This window comes from Scardinius erythrophthalmus (assembly GCF_964197995.2).
Source record: "Scardinius erythrophthalmus genome assembly, chromosome: 19".
In the NCBI taxonomy this organism is placed as follows: domain Eukaryota; kingdom Metazoa; phylum Chordata; class Actinopteri; order Cypriniformes; family Leuciscidae; genus Scardinius; species Scardinius erythrophthalmus.
Window position 1 is genome coordinate 39,017,751 of NC_138239.1, and position 10,855 is coordinate 39,028,605.

General features: G+C 39.4%; 1 long non-coding RNA gene across 5 annotated transcripts; it reads left to right on the forward strand.

The window, feature by feature from the left end:
• Positions 1-4,136: 4,136 nt before the first annotated feature.
• LOC308707591 lies at positions 4,137-9,635 on the forward strand. 5 transcript variants are annotated; one of them, XR_014032188.1, is made up of 8 exons: positions 4,137-4,503; positions 5,066-5,142; positions 5,719-5,743; positions 7,478-7,513; positions 7,600-7,712; positions 7,819-7,910; positions 8,051-8,691; positions 8,827-9,635. It is a non-coding gene; the product is annotated as an uncharacterized lncRNA (long non-coding RNA). The 5 variants fall into 5 exon arrangements; XR_014032189.1 differs by lacking the exon at positions 4,137-4,503 and having other exon boundaries at positions 5,007-5,142; XR_014032190.1 differs by lacking the exons at positions 4,137-4,503; positions 7,478-7,513 and having other exon boundaries at positions 5,007-5,142.
• Positions 9,636-10,855: the final 1,220 nt, after the last annotated feature.

Below are 10,855 nucleotides of genomic sequence, written 5' to 3' on the forward strand. Positions count from 1 at the left end.
GGCCGGTTCGACAGAACTCCCGGGACAGCACTGCATCGAAGGCGCAGGCGACACACAGCACTGCATGACCGTGCCACGATAGTGACAGGGAACATGCAGACCATGATCGCCGTGCGATCGAAAGCAGCGAAGGCGGAGGACACCCGCGGGCCACGAAAGTCACGTGGAGTCTCGCGCAGCGCAGGCGTCCTGATGCACGTCCGGGAGAAGCTTACAGCGCTCGGGGGGAGGGCGGGGCCACTCCAGCCGATGCTTTCAGCTGCCCGGGAAAGCATGGCTGACAGCTCTGGATCGGTCCCGGCAACGATGGCACTCCCGTGGGAGGCAACGCAGTCGAAACTTCATTTCCAGAGGAATCAAGCCCGCCTTGTGATGCTGTGAGTGCATGGTCTGCGATGTGGAGGGGGGTGTGGCCCGAGGAATTGACTCGTCGGTTGTTGTGCCACACCAAACCCTCAGATCACCCTGGCCACCAGCCAAAGTATCCCTTCTCGAGGAAGAGATAAATTGGGGTGTGGCAGAGGGGACTCTACTCACATGGAGATCATTGAGTCTTGATCTATAAACATCGCGATGGTCATGTTCCGCAATGAAAACATGACTCATCAACGAGCGCTGCCGAGCGTGATTAAGCCCAACACGCAAAACAGCGCTCGCGACCGTTAGGCAGATGACTCACGCACACACATCCAGAAAATACACGGGCGAACCGTCTTGAAAAAGACGTGCCGCGTGCAGCTCTTTTAGAGAGTGGAAAAGCTCAGCAGAGTGCTGAAGCGCCCAGGGAGAAACACACTCACTGTCGGCAGATTACTGCACAAATCAGCAGCAGGAAATGCGATCTCGCTGGAAAGCGCCGTCACACCAACACACTGAAGAGCCGCTCGTCTCGAAGAGATTTGAGATGACACTCAAAAGGCTTGTGGAGTGAAGTACTGAACTTGGCTCCGAAGCGAAAACATATCTGCATATTGCAGCGTACTTCCTTATATACCCCCTGCGGTGGGCGGAGATACGCTATGCAAATTCCGCAGACCCATGGCATTTCATTGCCATTGGCTCGTTTTATATACTTGAAGGTGAGAGGCTTTCTAAGCGAAACCCCAATCGTCGTCATCCGACGTAACTCGGAGTGACCACGAAAGGGAACTATTGTTTTGCATCATTATTATTTTTGTTTTGCTATATGTGTAATGAACTTATGGGTATGTTCATGAGTTCTCAGAGTATAGTGTTGTAAGTACTAGGCTGATTTAGCTGTGGGCCGAAGCAAATTGAGCTAGGTAGACCAAATGTTTTTGGAGGTTTTTCAATAGAGAAATGGAGATCTATGTGAAAAATTGCTGGATTACACCTGTAATCTCTATACAAAATTTGGCATCCCACACAATGTTGAAATAACAAAATGTGTTTATTATTTTAAAAACACAACAAAAAAGGTTTAATCACTCAGTAGCAGAAAAATGAACATAATTATTAAATTAAAATATAAAAACATCTTTAAATTATATTAAAAATTAAAAGGGAATATGATAAAAAATAAAGCAATGCAAAACAATAACAAAAATTTAGTCTGTTTGTGTTTGTTGATCCTCCATGTCAACCCGTTCTGAGATTTTAAAAGAAAAAAGCACAAGTTAGCTAACTGATACTATAGGGCTATAGAAGGTAAGAGTGTAATCAAGCTGCTGCTTGCGCTTCCTTATAGGCATCAGCAGCTGCTGCTTGCGCCTCCTTATAGGCATCAATCTCATTGTTCAAATCTTCGATTTTCTTTTTTTGCTCTTGGAGCTGCTGCCTTAATAGCTTTATATTTTGAGTAAACCCAGCTATTTTTTTGGTTTTATTGCCTATGTTTGTCATAATATTGATGCCCAGGCTTGTCAATTCCTGGGCAATTTCTTGCCTGGGTACAGCTGGGTCTTGGCATCGGTACTGTTGAAAGGTAGAGTCAGTCTAACATTAAAATCTACATAGCCGTATTTGGAATAAAACATTTCAATCTTACATTTTTACAGTATTAAATGACTTACCACCAGCAACTGAATGCTGTCTTTAATGGTATTCGCCTCTTCGTCCCCCATTTTCGGAATCTTTGATGGTGAAGTGTAATTATGTTGATATGTCAATTCCATAATCTGTATGAAATTGAAGTTTAAATGTATAATTAGTAGGCCTATTCGGTTTCAAATGTATGAATAGTTATCTTATATAAGATAAGATAACTATTCGCTAGGGCTGGGCTAAGGGGGCTTAAGCCCCTAATGTTTTTAGTAAAGCCCTGAATATTTTGTTACCTTGTCTTTCTCATAGAGCAAAACAATTAATCAGAAAAACAAATGTGAATAAGATTACACCAGCTCCGATTACCTAATCATGAAAAGTGGATATTACAGTTGTATTTATATTTTTCCGTTTGCATTAAAGCTACTTACGACGTGGAGCGTTTAGCATTGTAGCCAATCACAGACATGTCTGTTGAACGCATCGGCCAATCAGAGAAGTTTAAATGAGTCGCTGTGCTGAGGATGTGTTTTGTGGGAGCTCACCTACACTTTCGCAAACCTGTCATTATTATTCCCAATAAACTTAATGTGGTGATGTTATCAGCCATCATGGGGTTAATTCCCAATTATGGCGTTCCCGTGAGGATAAAAGGAGATGCGACGGACATCTGGGCGAGCGTTTATTCCGTTTCTGGGAAGTGACGTCACTTTCGGGGCGCCGTTTTCGGTTCAGGAGGTAAGGGCTTTTTGCGTCTAACGCATCTTGAATGTTCGGATCAGGAAGGGTGATTTTGGGACTCGTTTACCTTGCAGTGCGGCAGAGGAGACTAGCAGACACGAGAGGCAAACAGATATCACTACGAGTTTTTCTTTATTAGCACGTTATTGAGTGCATTGAGCACCGCAAGTCATTTACCACAGGTATGTGATATTCTCTTATGCCTAAGCTAACGATTAAAGTGGGAGGATCATCTCCTTAACTTAATGTTATATTTTAACAGCGATACAAGCGTGGAGGTGTTGCAGCAGGCTTGGCAGACCTTGAAGACTGGCAGACGCTGTCGGCTCACGCTACTTACTGACTGTTTGTCTACGTGTGATACTAAACGACCCTGAAGTGGATGGGGTGGTGTTTCACTGCGACTGCTTCCATCCGGTTGTGGACTGTATTCAAGCCGATCGAAGCACGCGTCGAACGTACAGCCTGCCCGGATATTTCTAAAATCGATCCTTAATGTGACAGTATTCCTCGACTGTTGAACTGAGGTTGGGGGGAAATAATTGCACACTGACAAATTCTCTATGTCACCCTTGTATTTATATAGTTTATATATGGGTGTTTAATCCGAATTCTGCATTCATTATTGTGTGATGAACTGATCTACTGTTTGTGACATTGTCGTTCATTTCTCTGTCAGGAAGTTTGTGGGGTGGTCTAGAATCTCCCGCTAACGTGCTGAGCACGGTCATTATAGAGAAACTGGCCTGTTTGGCCGTGCGTGTGGTTTTTATATGCTTCTTTGACAACCTTGATGTGAGAATGCATGTTTCGTGTATCATTTTTTTTTTGTATTGAATATTCTTTGTCTTTTCCCTTCAGAATCTGGGGCCATTCGTGGTTCCTGAAGTCTTCTGGGTGTGGTGGTGGTTTGATTGACAGTCTGCAGTGTTCACAGTGAGTGTAGTGTTGTGAGAGAGCACGAGTGGTTGCAGTGTTGATCTGATAGCCAGGACAAATTCCCCAGGTTCTGAAGTGGTGTGTGTGTGTGTGTGTGTGTGTGTGTGTGTGTGTGTGTGTAATGTGTGACGTGTCTGGTTTTAAGATTCTTTATTAAAAAGTGTGTTTAGTAAATTATGCTTTTTCAATAAACTGTTTGTACTTTCACCATTGTCTGGTATCTGACTCAGCCATTGCGTACCTGTGTGCTTTATGTACTCAAACTATTTCTGGGTTCCCGGATTACATCTGGGTGACGTAGTCGGAATTCACCTAAAGTCTCAAACTGCCACATTAAGATGCAAATGTCACGGGTGACAAAATGCTGGGAAAAGCGGAACCTTGTTTTTCTTTCCATGTTCCCCGAGGGGAATTGTTTTGGTGTAACGCCTCACTCCGGTTCCGGGTGTAGCGGAGATATTGTTCAACCTAATTATCACTGATGCACGGCAGGTGTGAGAGAGAGAGGAGCGGCGTTTGCACAGGCTGTTTGCTTCACAAGAGGAGGATAAAAGAGCCATTCGAAGTCGAGTTGAGGTCGAGGTTGGAACTGGTAAAAGTCAATTGGTGTTCAGTTGATCAGTTGTTTGGCTGGGTCTCTGTCGTTGTGTTTTGGGGTAGAAGATCTCCTGTTGAGTGCTTACATTTGATGCTGTGATCCTGGAAATTCGTGTAAGTGAAGAACTGTCATTGGAGTCTGTCGTTTAGAACTGCTTGTGGAATACTACTGGATTGAACTGCTGCTTGGATCTGCGCTGGAAGAGGAAGGAAGAAAGATAAGTGAATTAATTTCATCATTGAATCAAATGTAAAGCTTGAGGAAAAGACTGTGAATGTGAAATTTACTGTTGAGGAGGACATCTGTTTCAGATACAATAAGCCTTTATTTTTCTTTATTGCCTTAAATCGCTTTTATAATTAATTCATTAATTCCTTTATATAAAAATACCTTAGTTTGGGCTAAAGCCCCGAATATCCATTGACCTTAGAACCGCCCTGGCTACATACGCTTCTCTCTTTAACAATTGCAGTAGTTAAAACAAGTTGTCTTGGATTTTGTTCATTATAAATGCAGGAAATCTGAGTACTTCGTCCGTTCGTTGGTGGAATCAAAAGACTGGTTTTGGTATAACGTTAGTCAACGGTTCTTGTTAACGATAGGAGGAAATTACGTAGTTTCCGATGCTGGGTGTCACAATCTATTTTATAAATTAGTTGAATATTATTCATATTATTAGATTCTCCCATTGTACTTTGAAATTAAACATATTTTTAAATGGTAAGAAATGGTCATTCTAAATAAACCACCAATCATGCATTTGTTTTTAAAAAAAATCTTTAGAACATAATTGGTCACTTCGCTCTTTCTACCTTCTTCGCTGAATCCTCGTTATTTGCTGGAGCTGAACTTAGACCACGGTAAGTTAGATGAATAATCATGGTTTTGTATTGGACTTGTGTATACTAAAATGTTGGATAATAATCCCACATAGTTGTTATTGTAATGTTATTACTCATATAGTGAAAAGTAAGTAGTGGTGTTTTCGTTTTGAGATAGAATTATCCATAAAGCTAGCCTCAGTGTTCCTTACAGTGTTCTACCCTCGAACACCACTGTACATTACAAAGTATTGCTAACAAGGTGTTAGCTTGATGTAAACGTTTGACTTTGCAAAACAAAGAAGTGAAATAAGTTTGCGGTAAAAATAATTATTAATGTACACACCATATTAATGTTATTTTAAGATTAACTTTATTGTGTGCATAAGGTTAGCAAAGTTGACTTAATGTAACAACAACGCTTAATGGTAGACTAAAATTAAGGTAATATTCTTTAGGTTTGCTAATGTCCTAACTCCTAACACATCATAATGCTGGAAGTCTACTTGAGATTCCATGTGCTAATTTTGCAGTGTTAAAATAACTCAGTTTGACTATATTCAAAAATGAAAATACCATTTGTTTTCATTATTTAATTTAATTTATTTTTTGCAGATTATGAATCAACAAGCAGTGCAAGGTAAGCGTATAAGAAAATCAAGTGAGTTGGCAACTTGTGATGGTCTCTTGTGCAGTGATCTTGCATTGAAATGAATGTACCTATGCTTGTAACTTACCAACATGTAGCCTATGCCAAAAGTGAAATCTGTACTAACAACAGAAAACGGTCATAGTCCGATATGTTAAGGTACATGAATGAGTCATCTATACTAAACTGTAAGGAATGTGAAGTAGCTTATATTGAATATGAAGTTGAATTTAGTTTAATCATTTTAAATGAGTGTTGTCATGTAATTAACCATGGAAGGAAATGTTTTCTCTTTTGATTAATTATGACTGGCATGTTACATGAAACTACTTTGCATTTACTTTATATCTGGTAATTAATTTCTTTGATATGACTTCAGCTAATGATATGATATGATTAACTAATCTTAATTTGTCCTTTGTTAGATATACCGACTGTGTGGATAGTCGGCAATAGCTACATTCGCCGTGTGGAGGAGAGCGCAAAGAGAACCTATGGCAACAATCTGGGTGTCAATGCCCAGGTAGAGTGGTTTGGCTGGGGTGGATTGAGGTGGCACTCTGTTGTCCCTTGCTTCAATAATTTGGTGAGAAGAAAATGTCATCCGGATGTCCTGCTTCTTCACTGCGGCGGGAATGATTTGGGCAGAATTCGTAGTGTGGATCTTGTCGTAGTGATAAAGCAGGACTTGCAGAATCTTCACCAGCGTTTCCCTAACATGATGATTATATATTCGGCCATCACCCAGAGACGCTGCTGGGGTTCTGCACGCCCGAGGGGAATTGACCATTCTCGTAGATGGGTGAACAGTGACATGGCTACTTTTGTTTTGGAAATACAGGGGGCTATGGTTCATCACCATGACATTCGCTTTAACAGCCCTGAGCTGTTTCTTTTGGATCAGGTTCATTTGTCTCCTTTGGGCAATGATATTTTTTTTAAATAACTTAGCTGATTGTCTGAGAGCCTTATTTCCTTAAGGGTGATATGGGATTAATGCTTCAAACTAGTCTATTGTCTATTTCAGTTGAGGATTGTTAAAGTGTATGTTGTGCTTGATGTTCATTTGGGTTGTTTAGATTAAAAAAATATTGCATTGGTAGCTGTATCACTGTTCATTTCCTGACCACTTAACTAAATTTATGATTGGCATTTTTTTTGTCCTAAATTACTCCCATTTCTCTATGATAATCGTTTCAATTGGCATGAGTTTCCCAAATTTGAGTGCCACCTATCCACCTTAACCAAACTCTCACCTCTTATTGGTTCTCCTAACTGACTCTCTCCACGATGAATGTAGCTTGTTGGACCATGTTTGCTATGTTCACTGTATCGTCACCAAGGACCAGTGACTCAGCAATGCTTGGTGATCACTTGTGTAATGGATATAATGATAGTAAATATCTTGAAAGTCCAATTAGGTACGGTAAGCAAAAATAATAACACAAAAAAGTAACACTTCTTGCAACCTTAAGTAAATATGTCATCATGACTGCTCCCTAGGCGTATTCAAACACCACCTAAAATAACACCTTTTCTCCCCCATCCCCTACCTATTCCATTCTTTTATTTGTCAAGCAACATTGGGTATCCTGAAAGGTGCTATATAAATTTAAGCTATTATTATTGTTATTACTATGGTTATGTTGTTATAGTTAATATTCATAAGCATTGATATGGTACGGTGATTAAAGTTTTTTTTTTTTTACAAAATCTACTTTATAGATGTCCCGTTATTCAGAATAAATACCCACCCACCAGGTAATCAGAAAATATTATTTTCTCTGGGTGATAAATATTTATATGTGTTTGTCATTTCTGTTTTTTTTTTTGTTTGTTTATTATAGTGTCATATAGTATGCAGACCTCTACTCATCTATACAGAAAGTAGATCTGTACAATGAGGATCGAGTATTCACATTTCTGCTCTCTAACCATTTCAGCCAATGCTGTTATTATGGTACACATTTTAAACAACTTTTACATTTTGAATGTCCTTGTTTTAGTCTGTACAGATGTTGTCTGATTGTTCAGTTTATGATTATTTGTGTGTTTGTTTATTATAGTGTCACATTGTATCCAGTTGGCGAGTGAAAATACTGTGACGGAAGAAGTTTGCAACTTTCTACTCAGCATTTCAGTCAGAGCTGTTGTTATGGTACAAACTTTAATCATATCTAAATTAAACATAGTGAATTTTGGATGTATCTGTTCTTCTCTCTACCTGTGCTGACAAGATCTGATTATTGTGGATGTATATTTTCCCTTAATCTTTATTTGTTTGTGTATTTATTATAGAGTCCCTTTATATGGTGTTGTTGTCTACCTGTCTGTGCAACCAGTGAAAATACTGTGGAGGATGCAACCTACAAGCTTATTGTCTTTAAGTATCTGGTGACTAGTCTGCACTGCTGATGTTACTGGCTGTTACTTCGATGCTTAGGCTACGCCCTTGCTGCCACTGGCTGGATTGTGTTGATAGTCGATTGACAACCTGCAGTATCTGAGAAGAACGTATCTGGTGTTGAATGTCGGACCTGCACTAGGCTATAGTTGAGTGTGTGAAAAGAAACGTGTGTGTGTTATTTACTCATAAATGTGGGCTTTTCGCTATACTAAACCTGGACTCCTGAAAGTGTCCTCCACGTCAGCAACGAGGCTCTACATCACTGCCGGGCAGCGGGGATACTGTGCTGGAGATGCTTTGTGCACCGAGGTTCTGGCCGCTATCAAGCCGGCCTATGGCCTGCCTAGCACGGTGCTCATCCATCGCAATAGCTAACAACAGAGAAAGACCCTGCCTTCGACTCTGAACTCTCTTTGGACAACATCCATCGAGCTGCTGCTAATGCCACATCAACACCCTGGCCTACAACGCTCGATGCCGGGCCACTGCATCTGACAACACAGCGCATCGACTCTTTGCAACCATGACCCAGGTAGAGTGATGGACTGCATTCAATTGGACTAATTTAAAATGGATTTTTCTTTTGTATTGTTTTATTTTTTATGTTTTACTTTTTTTTTATTTGATAGTTTGTTTGTTGTCTGTCTTGTATGTTTTGGTGTCACAGGTACGCTGACGATTACGCTGCACTGTCCAACTTTGATGACAAATACAACATTTTTTCCCTTGGATATGGTGATAATACCAATTGTACCACTGATTGTGATGAGTGATGACTGTCTACATATTATTTGTGTAATATTGTCTTTATTGTTTTTATAGTGTCTTTGTGCACTTTGTTTTGTTTTTGTTTGTCTGTTAACTCACTGTCTTGCTATACTTAGTTATGGTTGTCTGTCTCATCCCAACATGTTTATTTATTGTGTTATTGTATTTTATGTATTTTAATTATTGTATGTCCTGTGCATTGAGACCAAAGCAAATTCTTTATATGTGAAAATTCTGATTCTATGGATGCTGATTAACTGTTCTACAGTTGTTTGGATGGTACAAACCTTTCAACTTTGTCAAATACAACATGTTTCCTTTGGATATGACTCCATATTATGGTGATGATACCAATTGTACCACTAATGGTGATGGGTGATGACTGTCTACATATTGTTTGTGTAATATTGTCTTTGTTTTTATAGTGTAATTTCCATATGGTACCCTCAATTTAACACTCTCTAGCCACAGATGTGTGACTACCTTTCCTACGTATTGTACTGCAAAGCCTTTTTAGCCATGTCTTTATGTCCCACAATTTTACACTCTTACATTTCCAATTTGTATTACATATTGATATTAACATTCCAGAACAGAACTGTATCATTTTTTGTTTGTTTTTTGATACATAATCAGTCTGTAACTGTGGTCCTGGAACCAGATTACTGAAATATTATCTTTGAAAATAAAGTTCAACTATTTCCATCAGAGAGATTCTTTTGTCAAAGTGTAATTGTACTTGCATAGCATTTACATATACTGGAAAGGGTTTTAGGAATTACTTGTGAACTATGTCAATAAAAAACAAAGGTTTGAGAAATTAGCAAGTATCTGTCTGTTGTTGCTTCATCATCAACATTGCAGAATATTCACTTTGCTGGTGGGAACAGAGTAGGCCTACAGTGTACAAAATGCTGTGACGTACCAGGTAAAAACAATGCTATTCTGTAAAATAATAGGAAATTCTAGAATTACATTATGCATGATCAAGTGGCCTAATTCTGAAATTTGGGATTTGCTATGTGACGTCTGTCATTACGGTTATCTAGCATTTCTCAGCCTGAAGGAAACAGGCTTGTATGCAACGATTGGCTACACCTAGGCACACAGGTCTAATAAATACAGTGCCCTCCACAATTATTGAACCCCCTGGTAAATATGATCAAAATTGGCTGTAAAAAATAAATCTGCATCGATTATCCTTGTGATCTTTCATTCAAAAAATGTGCAAAATTCTAACCTTTCATTGAAGTAAAAGAATTGAAAGTGGGGGGGAAATCACATTATGAAATAAATGTTTTTCTCCAAAACACGTTGGCCACAATTATTGAAACCCCAAGAATTTTTTACGAGTAAAATATCTCTGAAGTATATTCCCATTAATATTTACCTTTTTTAGTACACCAGGGTGACTAGGAACATGAAACTGTCCAGCTATGACTTCGTGTTTCACAGGAGTTTAAATATGAGGAAACACAAAGGCCAAATCCCCTTAATCATCCATCACAATGAGTAAAACCACAGAATATAGTTCTGATGCGTAGCAAAAGATTGTTGAGCATCACAAACTAGAAAGTGGCTGTAAGACAATAGCTAAAGAATTGAAAATCCCCATTTTGACCATCAGGGCAATAATTAAGAAGTTATAACCAACTAAAGATGTAACGAATCTGCCAGGAAGAGGACGTGTGTCTATACTGTCTTAATGCACGGCGAGTATGAAAGTTTGAGTGGCCAAAAACTCTCCAAGGATCACAGATGGAGAATTGCAGAGATTAGTTGAGTCTTAGGGTCAGAAAGCCTAAAAAAAAAAATATCAAACAACCCCTACATCCCCACATGTTGTTTGGGAGGGTTTAAAAAAAAACCTCCTCGCTCATCCAAAAACAAATTCCAGCAAATTTAATTGTCAGACACGACTGGATCTT